The following is a 16154-nucleotide window of genomic DNA, read 5'->3' on the forward strand; positions in this document are numbered from 1 at the left end:
ATCTCAGGGGAATGTAAATTAATTACCACTAAACTATGATAAAATACAATTTACTAAAAAATAAGATCAGTAATTGCTTCTCTGAGAAAATTATTGAGTCTTTTATGGTGCCTTAGTAATAAATCTGAAATAGCAAATTCTCACAATCTTTCCTAGCCTCTATACACACACATGTGAAAGCAATTAACAGTTCAATGAGAAACTATCTCATTCTCCAGAACTTATTTTCAGCCCGAAGTAGTCTAGAGATGGTCTGTACTAAATAAATGATTGTATAAATTACTATTACCCAAAAGGCCATTTGTTCACTTGGTGTTTACATTTGAATTGTTGAAAACCAGGGCATTAAATTTTTGAAATACATGGTAGACTCAGCTTTTGATGTAATTTCATCTGGCTTCATGAGAAACAACAGGTAATATAATATACACCAACACACAGCAAAACTCAAGCTTCATGTTCTCTTGCTGTAATTTTCAGAAATACCACCAGATGGAGGTATTACTCTAAGAAAATCCTGCAATATCAAAAAGTAATCCCTTTCTAAAAGTAATTTCTCCTTTTCAAGAGCAAGAAGTTTCTACATGGAAATACAGACATAAAAGTTTTCAAGAAGACTTTTGATTCCAAAAGATATAAATTAAAATGCTTAAGGTGTGAACAAACATATGCCTATTTTTAAAATCTGGGAATCTAGTGGAATATATGTTTTTCTACATTTCTGCCACAATTTCTACCCTCTAGACACCTGGTTCAAGAACAGCATAGTGTCTTTTAATTAAAAAACAAAAACAAAATTTACCATACTGTATTTTACTTGGGTCCCTTGAAATTTCAACAAGAATATCAGAGAAGATATTTTTCCTGACACACAATTTTATTTTTCCTTTAACCCACTAGGCAAGAGACGTTTTTCATTTATTCAATAAACCTTATGAGAACTTTCATTCGTTAGGCACTGGGAAGACTGAGATGAGACAAAGTCCTTACCATTAAAAGAACTTCTAACCTGTTATGGAGAGACAGTCATGTCAACCAATAAATACCACTCTGGGCATATTTAAGATAACTGAACTAGGAGTATGGGGAGCACTGAAGACACAAACAAGTCAGGTACAGTAATCACGGAACATTTAGAAGAAAGTGAAGATGAACTAATCCCTTAGGAAAGAAGAATTAAGCAGAGGGGTATCATTTTAATTGCTTACAAGCTTCTTGAGGGTACTGTTTATTTTTCCCAGCATACCTTACACAGGTGGGCGCTCAGTAAATACCTGAAAAGTAAATGGACGGATGATTGAATTTGGGAACTATCATGAGCCTATATTGTTAATTATATCTTGATTAGTCATAAAGTAGCTAGTCAAAATTCCTTGTTAATAAATCAAAATTCTTAAGTGAAGGTATGAATCTTCCTTTCATACTCTCTAGGCAAAAGTTGGCTGGAGATAAAAGCTAACAGCCTAAGCCTAGACTACTCTAAAGGCATAGGTTTATTATTAGAATGTCTTCACCTTAGGTATTAAAAGTATAAAGTATTTATTTTATTTAGTTGTTTATAGCAGGATTAAGAATAGACAAAGAATTAGTAAGGAATGTTTTACATACTGCCATAGAATGAACTATAGGATATAGTTAGGTAAAAAGAGCAATATGCAAAAGTGTTTATAGTATGCTTCCTTTGTATATGAAGGGGGAAATGTTTACACATAGTTGCTTATGCTTCTGAAAAAAGCAATAATGGCAGCATAAAACAACAATTAAATTAAAAATGGTTACCTACAAAGGGAGGGGAGGGAAGAAAGTAGAGGGAACAAGGATAGAAATGAGTTGTCAGGTTCTGAACCATGTAAATGCTTTACATAATTTATTTAAAAAGGAAATCCTGGGCTTCCCGGGTGGCGCAGTGGTTGAGAATCTGCCTGCCAGTGCAGGGGACACGGGTTCGAGCCCTGGTCTGGGAAGATCCCACATGCCGTGGAGCAACTAAGCCCGTGAGCCACAATTACTGAGCCTGCGCGTCTGGAGCCTGTGCTCCGCAACAAGAGAGGCCGCGACAGTGAGAGGCCCGCGCACCGCGATGAGGAGTGGCCCCCGCTTGCCACAACTAGAGAAAGCCCTCGCACAGAAACGAAGACCCAACACAGCCAAAAATAAATATAAAATAAATAAATAAATAAATAAATAAAAGATTATAATAGCCCTTAAAAAAAAAAAGGAAATCCTAACAACTGAGAGAAAATATATATAGGTTCAGAGGGGGGAAAAAAATCTATATTCAGACATAAAATTCTGAGCGAAAATAGGTGAAAAGCCTCTCCCTAATGAAGTAATTCTATTTCAGCCCACTGCTGCATATGCTCTTTCTAGAATAAAAATTAAACATGGCCTAACTTGATAAGTTTTCAGTGTTTCTGTAACAAAGGTCAAACACCTATGAGGTGCAGGAATTTGTCTCTGCCAACCTATCTCCAGCCACTTTCCCACTTAAACCCTTAGTTTTAGTGATGGCAAACTACTTGTAATTCTCTGAGAGCGAGTTTCTCTTCCCAGTTCCTGCTTTTGCATAATTACTTGCCTTTTTTTCCCCACTATATAATTTCTACTTGCACCTCACTTCATGGGTACTTCTCCAACAAATCTCTCTTGACTCCAACATTAAATCACCTGAACATTAAATCAGGAATACTTACCTCAGCACTCCCACAGCATCCTGTACCTATTACTATCTTGCCCATAACACATATCATGTAATAATCACTGTAGTTTTCTGTTTTCTTTTGTTTTTTGGTATCCTACCTTTGGTATTCTACCATATGTTCCTGGAGTGTTGGAATTTTTACTTGTTCTTTGTATGCTGAGCACTAAATGAAGGGCTCAGTATATGTTTGGTGGGTGGATAGATGCATACATAAGCAAACAAATCAAAGATACATACGGATATAACGTCTCATATAAAATTCACAAATCGAGTTTGACTATAAAAAATATTTCTAAGCTCCAATTAACATTTTATTTACTTAGGTAGTAATCAATAGCACTGATTTTTTAATACAACATAAGTATCTGTATACCACTTAAGAGTTATCCTTATTACTTATATTAAATCTCACTAGCCCAACAGTAATAAGGTGGTAGATTATTAAAAACACTGAATTCTTTTCCTCATCTTCCTCAATTTACCAAAAAAAAAAACCCACCACCATGTTTATGGGTACTTTGATAAAATTATAGTTTTCTTAGGGTAAATTAAGTAGAAATACAACATTTAAACATAAAATAGCAATTCAAATTAAAGTTTCTTTTCAAGCTTGTTTCTATGCTCAATTTCAAATATAAACGAGAGGAATATAATGAATTACCATTTATCTAACAACCAGCTTCGCAATTAACAACTCATACCAATCTTGTTTCAAATAATCCAGCTTCCCACAAACACACAATCTCAAACATGTTAAAATTTCATCCATAAATACTTTAGTACTCATATGTAAAAACAAACAACAAAAAAACCCCTACTATTTTTAAACATCCACAAAATGAGTATCATTTTTAAAACAAAATCACTTATTCCTTAATGTTAAATATGATATTATTATTAAATAGTATTAAATATCCAGTTTAGTTTATCTCTTTAGTTGATTTTGTTTCTTCATAGACTGGAAATCCAAACACAGTTCATACACTGCAACTGAATCACATATTTCTTAAGTCTCTTTCATTAACCTGACAGTTCCCTCTCCCTCTTTTTTTTCCCCTTGCAATTTATTTTGTGGAATAAATTAGGCAGTTTTTCCTGCAGACATTTCCTGCTTTCCAGATTTTACTGACTGCATCTCTGTGGTATTATTTGACAGATTTTTCTGTCCCTTGTATTTCTTGTAAACTGTTAGATCTAGAGGCTCAGATTTAAATTCAGTTCTTCTTGGCAAGAATGTATTTTAAGAGTTGTTGTGGACTTCCATTAGAAGAAACAATGTTTGGTTGTCTCTTTTTGTATGAGGTTGTTTGATCTGTGTGTTCAGGTTATTTTCAGCCTTATCCTTCCATTATACAGTTCCTCATACCCCTACAGGGACTTCATCCACTATTTATTTAGAGGCAGTAAAATGGTGATATTATATCATTCTTTATTTACCCATTATATCGTTTATTCACTAGTAGGTGGAATACTTCTTCTATAAGGAGAAAATTTCCCTCACCATATTTGTTAACTTTGAGGTACAGTTCATACCGGAAATGCACTTTCATTTCTTTTCCTTCTTTTCCAGCTTTCAAAATGAGTTAAATTGCTAGCATCCTTTCAAAGTAAGTAGACCAGTAATTTTCTAAGTCTCATTATGAACTCATGGATTTGAAGTTATTTGATGAGTTTTAACAATCCATTATCATTGTTAATGCCCAAATTGTCCCCTCTTTAGCGAACAGGAAACCCTTTACTACTTCCTGAATCCTTTTCACAAGACCTCAAGTCGTCTTTGATAGCTTCCTCACTTTCTGGTCTGATGAGATGAACCACGCTCATCTTGTATATTTCTTGCCTCAGACTGTAACTCAGGCATTTCATCAAAAAGCCCTGCTTCTGGGCTTCCCTGGTGGCGCAGTGGTTGAGAATCTGCCTGCCAATGCAGGGGACACGGGTTCAAGCCCTGGTCTGGGAAGATCCCACATGCCGCGGAGCAACTGGGCCCGTAAGCCACAGCTACTGAGCCTGCACGTTTGGAGCCTGTGCTCTGCAACAAGAGAGGCCGCGATAGTGAGAGGCCCATGCACCGCGATGAAGAGTGTCCCCCGCTCGCCGCAACTAGAGAAAGCCCTCACACAGAAACGAAGACCCAACACAGCCAAAAATAAATAAATAAATTTATTAAAAAAAAAAAAAAAAAGCCCTGCTTCTGTTTAAGCTGGAAATTAAATTGCAATCTGCGTACTGGGTGAGCCTATTACTACTGGATTGGTCATTGTTTTTAAGATTTTTTTTTAATAAGATGAGCTAGGATACGTGTATTTTTATAGAGACAATGCATTAAGGATTTACACTGTATTTCCAAGTCAAATTTGTAGGTTTTTTACTTCTCTGATTTTATATTTATATCATCACTTGGGTTGAGTTTCTTGGTTCCAAATGACACTAATAAAATTATTTGCTTTACCTTAGAATAGACATAACAGTTTCAAAATAGCAATAACATTGATTAACAATGTTAACTAAAAGTTAAGACGTCTTAACTTTTAGTTAAGACGTCTGAACTAAAAGTTAAGATTTCTTCACAATTCTTCTTGGCCTTCAGGAATACTCACCCCTACTATCAAATTATTGCTTTGAAGCCAACTAAAATAGTGATATTTTATTAGGGATATTAGTTTTGATCACCAGACTTCTGTATGGTCACTAATTTTGTTTAATTAGGGTCATTTGCTTTTTTTTTTTTCATTTTTAGGAGCTGCTTTTTATTCACTTTGATTTAATGTTGCTTTATTATTTACTTGGATCCAACTTGAGAGCTACCAAAGTTATCATCAAAATCCAGCTTCCATCCTTGTCTCCTCTACACCATGACCTCTCTCCCCCTTCAGAAATTATTTTTTTAAGTTTTTCACTTATTTTCCCTTTTTCAATATAAGCAAATTATGAATAAGAGTATATTTATATTCCCCTTTCACAAATGATTATTAACATATTTACAATCTTATATAAATGTCATATTATACACACACTGTATCCTGGAGGTCATTCCATAGCAGTGTAGGGATATAGTCCCCTTTCCTTTATGCAACTGCATATACTCCATTTTGTAGATACACCATAGTTTCAACCTGGCCCTCAAAGATGAACCAGTCTTTTGATACCACAAACAATGACACAAAAAAATGACCCTCTGCATATATCTTTTTTGTATTTATGGCAGTGTATCTTCTTATTTGCTATTTATCAACCAATGTAAATATATCCCCTTTGAAGTTTTAAATTTACAATCACCTAGCACCCAGGTCTTGATTCCTAAATACAAATCCACACTTAAGTAAACTAGAAGTCCTTTGAGAAATGGCAGATTCTAAGGCTGGGACAGGGAAGGCACCAGATGAACCTAAACAAGCTTGCTGTGCCAAAAAGCAAAATACTAAAGAGAAAAGAAGAAAAAACAGGATATGGGAGCCAACTTGAAGGGGCTTCCATCAGCTCAATCTGATTTGAGCATCAAAACAGACAGTAAAGGATTATTACCTAGTAAATAAAACAGGAATCCTCGAGTCCATGCTGATGATAGGTAGGTAGGTATAAAGACAGACAGACAGATGGCAGATGACAGGCTGAAAGAATTCTGAATGCCAACTGGTAAATGTGGACAGGGTGGCAGTGTTAGAAAATTACCATTTTGCAATCATCATAGAAAACACTGGTTCAGGCAAAAATCATCAAAAGATGCTAAATCTAGGGGGAGAGTTTGATGAGTAAGGTATTTGCACAGTCTCAAAGTATCTTCTCACAAATTGCTTATTAGCTGTATTAATGGATAAATTAGAAACTACAGTGGAAAAACCAGATATCACCCTGTCCTGGTGATCAAAACTAATATCACCAATAGGGACAGACAGACATGAGCCTCCAGATTTGATACCTTTGTGAAAGACATATCATCACTCACACAGTCCTCCAGCCAGGGGATGCAGAGTGAAGGGGATGCATAAATTGCATCAAATCATAAGTAAACACAAGACAAACCTAAATTGAGAGATATATTCTATAAAATTACTAGCCTATAGCCTTCAAAATGCTAATGTCATGGAAGACAAAGAAAGAGGAACTGTTTCAGATTAAAGGAGGTTAAAGAGACATGACAGCCAAATCCAATTTTAGACTGAACCCTGTACTGAAAGATGACTGGGATGATTGACCAAACTGGAATACAGAATAAAGATTAAAGTATTATATTAACGTAAATTTTCGTGAATATAATAACTATACAGGGCTTATATAAGGGAATTCCTTGGTTCTTAAAAATATATATACTGAAGTTTTAAAAGCATAAATGGATATGATTTTTTCAACCTACTCTCAAATTATTCAGGAAAAATAAATACATATTACATAAATATCATGTATATAAACATATATGTATAAAAAGAAAGAATAAAAGGGAAATGTGGCAAAAAGCTAAAAATCAGTGCATCCAGGCAGAAGCATATTACAGGAACTATTCTTTCAACTTTTCTGTAATTTGAAATTCTTACAACTTTTCTGTAATTTGAAATTAATTCAAAATTAAAATGTTAATAAACAAAAATAATTTTTTCCAATACCACAAGATTTTGTCACTAATATTCAATATTGTGGTATCTCATATTCAAGTAGTAAAAGGTACAAAGATGAGGAAATTTTAAAGCTGCAGAAGTCAAATGCATATGAAACAGGCAAGTAAGTAAACATTCAGTGGCATGAAAAATAAAAGTATCTAATATTCAGTCAATAAAATGGCCAAGCTGAATAGGTAAAAATATAAGAACTGCATAAAGCTTTTCCTTAAGAGACATGGAAAGATAAAAACACTAAGGAAGGGAAATTAAAGACCAGCTGTATACAACAGCTGCCTCAGAAACTGCTAGTCACCCAACTCAGCATGTCTTCTTTTCCTTAGTAACAGAAATCCCAATGTTATGGTCTACACAGTATAAAAAAGTGTACAGCAACAACTCCTTGCAGCTAAGTATGGCTATTAGCTAAAAGTTCTGACAAATGAAACATAAGCAGAAATGTTGGGTTGTACTTCCCAGAAGGCTACTCAACCGGGCTGACTCAGCTAGGAGATGCTCCCTTGTCTGGCCCTTCTGATTTACCTTCAAAATTTCCAGCTGTCTGACAGTAGTAAAAGTGCTCAAAATTCACATCTGCACAGGTTCTTTTAGTATAAAAGCCAATATTCTTTTCCAGTATTCCCAAGGTTATGGTAAGTGAATGTTCTTAATAACCTGAGTGACCATGAAAAATTAATATTCTGTTCTAAGACATTAAATCCATTTTTAAATTGTTTTATTCAAGTTAAGTTTTTAGGAGCTTTAGTGCAGCTATCGTCAATGGTTTACTTCCTCATGAGTTCCACATAACTAAAATGTATCTATGGATTACCTCTGAGAAATGCTTTTCAAACTCTAACAAACATGAAGATGACCATCCCTTTCCAAGTTTTCAATTACATATGCCTTGGCCCCATCTCATAGCCTCTGGTGAAGCTAGCGCCTTGAGGAGTTTTAATGACTCACTTTTGTTCTTGGGATAAAATGACTAAAATCTGATCTCTGCCTACCTCTCCAATTTATCTTAAATATCTCTATTCTGCACCCGAGTCTCACTAACCTCCTTTAGCCCTTGAATTTGCCATGCTTTCTCACCTCATAGCCTTGGTATAAAGCAATTCTCCCTACCTGGAAAACTTGTTAATCTTCATCCCACCTTCTTCCCTAGTTTTAGACCTCTTCCCCTAGACTACATTAGACATCTAGCATGGTATCTGGCACTTAGTGTATGCTTAACATAAACTAGTATGAGCACAGGGGTGTTTTACTTAACAACTGTATCCCTACTTTCTAGCACTCTACCTGACATATTCTGAAAATATATTTGTGAATTAATAAATGGCTAATACTACCTCCTCATTACTTTTTTTCAAAAACACCATAAGCCTAAGTCTTCCACAGAAATTTTCTTGTTCTTACTCCTGGTTTCTCTGCCTCTACTTTTCTCTTTTGGGTTTTTTCTTCCTCCAAGTCATCTAACTTAAAACTGTTTTGGAGAAAATAATTTTAAGAAGAAATTTTTTCTTCCTTTTTTTTATTTTGAAGAATCAGACGATCTGAAAACACCAGGTCCACTTCCCACATGGTCACAATTGTCTATATCTAAGTAGCACTGGTTCCTTTTGATGAAGGATATGACCTCCAATTCACCAGTCGCCTCCCCTAAACAAATGTCTTATACCTGGACAGCTTCATTCATTTATGTTATCTGTTTGGCCCTTATGGCTCCTTTTCTCATTTATACTCCAATTAAGACAAAATTTTTAATATCTCTTTATAGCTTTCAAAATATTTTGGTAAAACGAATTCCATTTTATCCTCACCACCAAAAAATGTCCTTGAAGGCACATATAGGGAGACTTTATGAACTGTTTTCAGAGAAGACAACCTTTCTAAGGTCCCAGCTTTAAGGAGACTTAATTCTGTAGTCAAATACTAAGTTCCAGTCCCAATCCCAGCACCCTGTACAGAGGGCCTGTATCCTTCCAAATATCCTGCGTTGCCCTGTTTGCTCAGAGCTTACTGCTCTGACTTTGAGTTCCGTTCTGTTCCTGGCACATCAAAGTTTTCTCTAAAGTTCAGCTGCACATCTACTTTTTTTCCTTTGCTCTATATTATTTAGCATTTTCATGTGTTTGTGGGTAGGAAGTGCTTCAGAGTGAGAGTCTGTGTTAGCTCAGCCCAGCCTATAACAGAATTGCAAGACCTCCTTTCTCTATACTCAACTTTCCACTCTTATCAGTCCTTTGAACTAAAGAAAACACTACTACCTATACTGAGTACTTGAAAATGATGTATTCTCAAGTGAATAAACAATGATTCTTCTATGTTACAAGGAAAAACATGCTTTTTTATCACAGGAATTGGAAACTAGCCTGCAATGGAACATAAAGAAAGAATGAATAAAATAATGACCTTCTAAGAAAGTGGTAGCAATGGACAGCTGCTTTCCTTACCACCAGATCACCAACAGAAGAAACTGGCCCTGATAAATCTTGGAATAGATTGAAAAGTCAAACACTGAAGTGGGTGTAGAAGTACTGAGGAGGAATGAAAAGAACATCTCAAAACAGTAGCACTAACGAAGAAGAAAAAAACACTGTGTATTTAAACATCATATGTAAATTAGACTACCTGTATCAAAGGCTTAAATCGACGATTTCATTTTAAAAACGTATCCATTTGTTTACTTCTTTCCTTCCTAATATGTAAAGATTTTCTTTCTAATATATCACATTTCCATAATTTTTCTTTCCTTTTTTTAAACTGGTAGAATTTAGATGAATTAGACTCTGGGGAGGAGGAGGGGAAGAGAAGTTATAGGATACATTGATAAAAGGTAAACTGATTTTACACAGATATTATAACAGAGGCTTGTGTGCCTGACAATTACAGTAATAAGTTATTAAATTACAATAAATAGAACTGTATTTGCAATCAAAGAACTGTATTTATTGTTCTAAAGAACAAGCATACTGCAGTAAATTCTCACTTTACGCCTTGCTCCCTTCCTCCTTAACTACTGCTTAATTGTCAATGCCATTCAAAAGGACTTCTTTGAGGGAGTTTTTGAATTTTTTGACAGACATTTGTGGGGAAATTCGGGACTAATTTAACTCAATGGTGTTCTGAAATTCAACTGACTTATTTTCTCCTCGCCTCCTAGCCCTTTTGTCTCATTATATGTATATATTTACACCCATTAGATAAGCCTCAGGTTTCTACCACGTGGAAATAATAAACACACTTACGGATTACTGTGAAGATTTAAAAAAATGTAAAGCATATTATCTGACATATACTAGGAGCTCAATATTAATAGCTATTAGAATTTTTAAAAATTGATTTTTTTTTCTCTGAGTTCAAGATCAGAATCATTACTTCAAAATTTGTGTTAGGTGTTCTTTGGACTGTCATAATTATAAGTATAAATATATAAAATGTCTATGAATAAAACCTGTAGAGGATTCCCTGGTGGCGCAGTGGTTGAGAGTCTGCCTGCCAATGCAGGGGACACGGGTTCGAGCCCCGGTCTGGGAAGATCCCACATGCCGCGGAGCAACTAGGCCCATGTGCCACAACTACTGAGCCTGCGCGTCTGGAGCCTGTGCCCCACAACAAGAGAGGCCGCGATAGTGAGAGGCCTGCGCACCGCGATGAAGAGTGGCCCCCGCTTGCCGCAACTAGAGAAAGCCCTCGCACAGAAACGAAGACCCAACACAGCCAAAAATAAATAAATTAATTAAAAAAAAAGAAACTCTGCTTTTTTATTAATTTATTTATTATAAATAAATTAATTAATTAAAAAAGAACCTCTGCTTTTTTATTAATTTATTTATTATAAATTAATTAATTAATTAAAAAAAAGAACCTCTGCTTTTTTTTTAAATTAATTTATTTATTATATTTATTTTTGGCTGTGTTGGGTCTTCGTTTCTGTGCGAGGGCTTTCTCTAGTTGCGGCAAGCGGGGGCCACTCTTCATCGCGGTGCGCGGGCCTCTCACTATCGCGGCCTCTCTTGTTGTGGGGCACAGGCTCCAGACGCGCAAGCTCAGTAGTTGTGGCACACGGGCCTAGTTGCTCCGCGGCATGTGGGATCTTCCCGGACCAGGGCTCAAACCCGTGTCCCCTGCATTGGCAGGCGGATTCTCAACCACTGCGCCACCAGGGAAGCCCAGGAGTGATTTATTTTTAATATCCCTTTATGTTGTGCCATTATGAATGTTGTCTACTTGCCCCTCCCCACTCACCCAGTATCCACTGTGCTTGCCCTTTGGTATTACATAACTGGCACTCCAGTTTTAAATGGCACATGCCCACCCAGCTAAAGATTAGATTTCCCAGCATCTCTTTCAGCTAGGTGTGGCTATGTGAACAGGTTTTGGCCAACGGATTATGGCTAGAAGTGATATGAAATTTCTACATCTTAGCCTTAAACATTAACTGGCTTGCCTTAAATCCTCCCCATTCCCATTTTCTTCCTGTTGACTGAAGATGGCAACCACTGGAGCAATAGAAGCCACATGTTACACATAACAAAGCTGTCCTACTAGCCAGAGTACCTGGATAACCTCAAGAGGTAGAGCTCACTTACCTGATAATGAAAAGAAGTAACTAATTTTGAGACCCTGTGTTTTGAGGACTCTAGTATATATGGCACCTTAATTGGTTCTCTAACTGATATGCTATATAATAATGTTTTTGCAATAAACACTTTTGAAATAACAAGTTTTATACATATGTAATTTGAATTCGTTTGCTCATCTCTTCAACTAACAAGTATTGAACAAGAGTTTCTAGCAGGGACAAAATGCCATGGGAAAAGTAAAACTTGCGAGAATCAAAGATACAAGGATGATGATTAAAAAAAAGGAAAAAAAGATATAAGGATGGATCAGTTGTTGATTGAGGAACCAGAGGTAGGGCAAATGAAATTAGATGCAAGGCTTCATGGAGGGAGTAATTTTAGAGCTGGGTATTGGTGTATTCCCCACACTTTCCCTCTAGAAAACACTTCTTCTCTGAAGCAACTGACAAAACTTCTCACCCTTTAAGATTACTCAAAAATATCCTATCCTTCACGTAACTTTCTCCAATTTCTCTAGGGACAGGTCATTGTTCCAGCCCATGTGTTCACAATATTTTGCTCATATGTTACTAATAATTCCTTCACAATATTACAAATTATGCTCATACATGTATCTCTCTTCTAACTACATCCTGGAATTCATTAAGTTGGGGCCTTTAGTTATTTTTATAGACCATTATCCACTTCAACAGAGCTAGAGAAACAATATGGAAATTAGCAGGTATTGAGCACTTACAATTAAAAAAATATACAAATTAGTGGTCAAAGGCAATGGCTTTTAAACTTTTTGGATCATGACTTAAATAATAAATACATTTTATATCATGATGTAGTATACACATGCACACATGTAAAGTAACAAAAGTTTGATGAAGTAATACTCTACAAAAGGAACACTATTAGTTTACATTATTCTCTTCCATTAAAAAAAAATCCAGTTATGGTCTTCTAAGGTGTTGCAACCCACTATTTAAAATATATTAGCCTAGAAGCAGTCACTTAGAAAATGAGAAGGGTTCAGCTAGATGATAACTAAGATCAGATCACCTTCAAGTTCTATAAAATTACATTGTATTAAAATTTGTTATCCTTATATTTCACTACAGTCCATAAAATAACTATCAAAGGTTTGAGAAAATCTGGAAAGTATTCATCCTCATGGGTCTGAAAACCAGTTACTGCCTTTGTTAGGAACTAAAGAACACACACAACAGCTCCTTTCAGCATTCTAAATTACCAATCCAATGCAAAATTCTATCATAAACTCTTCTTCTTAAAGTACAGTATTATTCTTAAAGTCTCTAACTGAATAAATGAGAATAAAACTGCTAGAAATAGATGCTAAGAAAGGTAACATTTAGCATGACTAATTTCAAAGATGACTGGGTTTAGTCATGCTGAATCTGAAGTAAAGACAGTAAACTCAGAAGTTTCTCTAATAAGCATTCAGGGAATGAGATGAGAAATAAGGACTATGTATACATACACTTCAAAGTCACTTAACAAGTTTCATAAAACATGTATGAAATTTGTTATAATATCAATGATATGATAAAACCCTCTAATTCTATTATTTATAATTATAAAAAGTAGGCAAAACTTAACGCTTATATTTTTTCCCCATTAGTATTACCTATCATGCGGAACACATGTCTAACACATGTAGAAATTATATAATGTTTCAAAACAATCCACAAAGTAATTGAGGGGAGGAGTAGTAGGTAGGATTTACAGATTAAACTAGATTGACCATGAGATGAAATATGTTGATGCTAGATGACGTATACACAAGGGTTCACTTTACTATTGTCACTACTTTTGCATATGTTTGAAATTATCCACAATTTTAAAATTAGCACAAAGAATAAAATAAATGTCTACATTTAAAAGTTCAATCTTTAAAAGATTAATCATTTGATTAATTTGCTTTTTTAAAAAGGTTTTTAAAATATTTATATGCTTTTAAATTACTTTAATGAATACTCTCACAAGAAAACAAAGTTCCCAGCACTATATATTTTACTTTCTAACAAAATCATCTGTAATTTGGTATTTCATCACAGTCTGCATATACCCATGAGAGTGTGCTGCACATAAGAACCTCCATCTACTGTGTCATTTAGTTAAAAAAAAAGTGAAATGATCAATGTAGTACAGTATGACTGAGATAAACTACTGCACACTAGGTCAAACCTTTGGTATAAAATACATGCTAAAACTGGAATAAGGAGATTATTTACCTTTTCAGCTCTCATGTACCCCTAATTGTAATTCTTTTCTTATAAAATTTCCTTTCAGATCAAACTTCTTCCTTTTATTAATGTAATTCAGGATTTAGTAATTTAGAACTGGAAATACTGTAGTATTTGCATCAGATGGCAATCATCATATTATAATCTACCTCAAGCACAAAAACAAGAACAGCCTTCTTTGAGGGAATTTAGACTAACTCCACTCTTTTCCAATGGCCCCAATCCTTTACATAAAAACTCTTCAGCATAATGTATTGCCTTCTAACATCATTTTTCCTCGGTATAAAAAATTTTTCTTTGCTTTTTGCCTAAGCCTGTCAAAACACCTTACCACCATAAAAGCCACATAACAAGGACTTTCAACATGTGTAAAATTTAAGGTTACCAGAGGTTTTAAATGATCTCTCAAAAACAAACAAAAAAAAGCACAAAATTTCATTCTGATATTGGGTTTGATACAGAGATTAACCATCTGTCTTATGATCAAACTTCCTTGTCTCCTACCTTTGAACTGCTGCAGACTGTATCTCTCTGTATTTACCATACCCACCTGATACTCAGACATTTAAGGTTTAGGTCTGTCTCTTTCTTGATTTTAAGTTTTAGAGAATAATCTCAAATTTTAGCATCTAATGATACTCATCACATAGTAGTTGCTCAATCATCTAAATTAAATAACTATCTGAGGACAGAGAACTGTATTTCTAAAAGCAGTAACAGGAGAGATGTGAAATAGCTAATGGGAATGGTTTTCATTAAAAAAAGTGCTCCCCACTATTTCTGTGCCTTATGCCACAGCTCTGATAGATACTGTAGACAGTGGATCCCATAAGCCAGTACTGTTTAGCCAGAACTTTGTGTGTCTCTGTATTTTAACCTCAATAACTGAAATCTCAATCTATCCACACCAAAGAAACTTTCAAATTCAGTTTAACATTTATTTAAAGTTGACTTCTAAGCAGTCACCTCATATCACAATGACAGATAATATACTCCTAATTATAAACAGCAATTTTCTCAGTCATTAATACACAAGAACTTGATTCTGGTACAAGAGATTCCTAGAGTCTCTCTCGGAAACCAGTGGGTCTGACCAGTCCATTCACATGGGTAATATACTCTCCCATGGGTGTCTCTTAATACTCGTATTGTTTATTCAGCTATGCTTCCTTTTTTCCTCCTTCCTCCACCTGGGACTAAACCATACAAAAACTTCAATATGACACTAAACAAACCTCAGGGACAAGAACTGCGAAACTAAGATGTCCAACACATTCTCTGCACTAGGGAACTTGTACTTCTTTTACTGGGGGACTATGAATCCTGTGAAAACCTTCCTCTCCATCATGTTTCTCGATATACATCATTTGTTCTTCTTTTCTTTCCAAACCACATCATTTCTGATCATTAAGATTACAATAGTTCAAAAGCTCCATGAAGACTTCCCATATAGCCCATTACCTGACTCCAGTGATTTGCCCAATTCCATTTTCTTTCACCTCACCTGAATGCCTATACGACCCCATGAGTTTGAGGATAGTCACTTGATTGTGTATTTAAACTTGGCTATTCCATTATCACCTCTAGATCAAAATAATCTTTCTGCAACTTAATTTATAATTTCAAAACATGGCAAGATACTGAATGACTCCAGGTAAATAGTTTCATATATATGCATATAAATTTAATATGCCTATACATTTCCTTGGGAATTTTGTTAAAATGAAAATTCTCATTCAGTAGATCTGGGACACAGAGGGAAACTTTTAGGGTAAAGGAATCATTCTGTACAGTACTGGGGTGGAGGATAAATGATTCTATGCATTTGTCAAAACCCATGAAACTGTATATCACAGAGTAAATGTAATATATGCAAGTTTAAAACATAAACCCATGTGACTGAGGATCCCAGGATAGAATGCAAACTGATAAATGAATCTAACTATTACAAATTTATGACATAACCACACTGAAGGGGATGAGGGGAAGAAAGCTACCTTGAGTAACTTTGGAAATCAGT

The 16154-nt window shown here is 35.2% G+C and overlaps 1 protein-coding gene across 3 annotated transcripts in view; it reads right to left on the reverse strand.

The window, feature by feature from the left end:
• CHD1 (chromodomain helicase DNA binding protein 1) overlaps positions 1–16154 on the reverse strand; it is a 76327-nt gene that overhangs the window by 49779 nt on the left and 10394 nt on the right. The window lies entirely within an intron of this gene.

Source organism: Balaenoptera musculus, chromosome 3 (assembly GCF_009873245.2).
Source record: "Balaenoptera musculus isolate JJ_BM4_2016_0621 chromosome 3, mBalMus1.pri.v3, whole genome shotgun sequence".
NCBI lineage: Eukaryota > Metazoa > Chordata > Mammalia > Artiodactyla > Balaenopteridae > Balaenoptera > Balaenoptera musculus.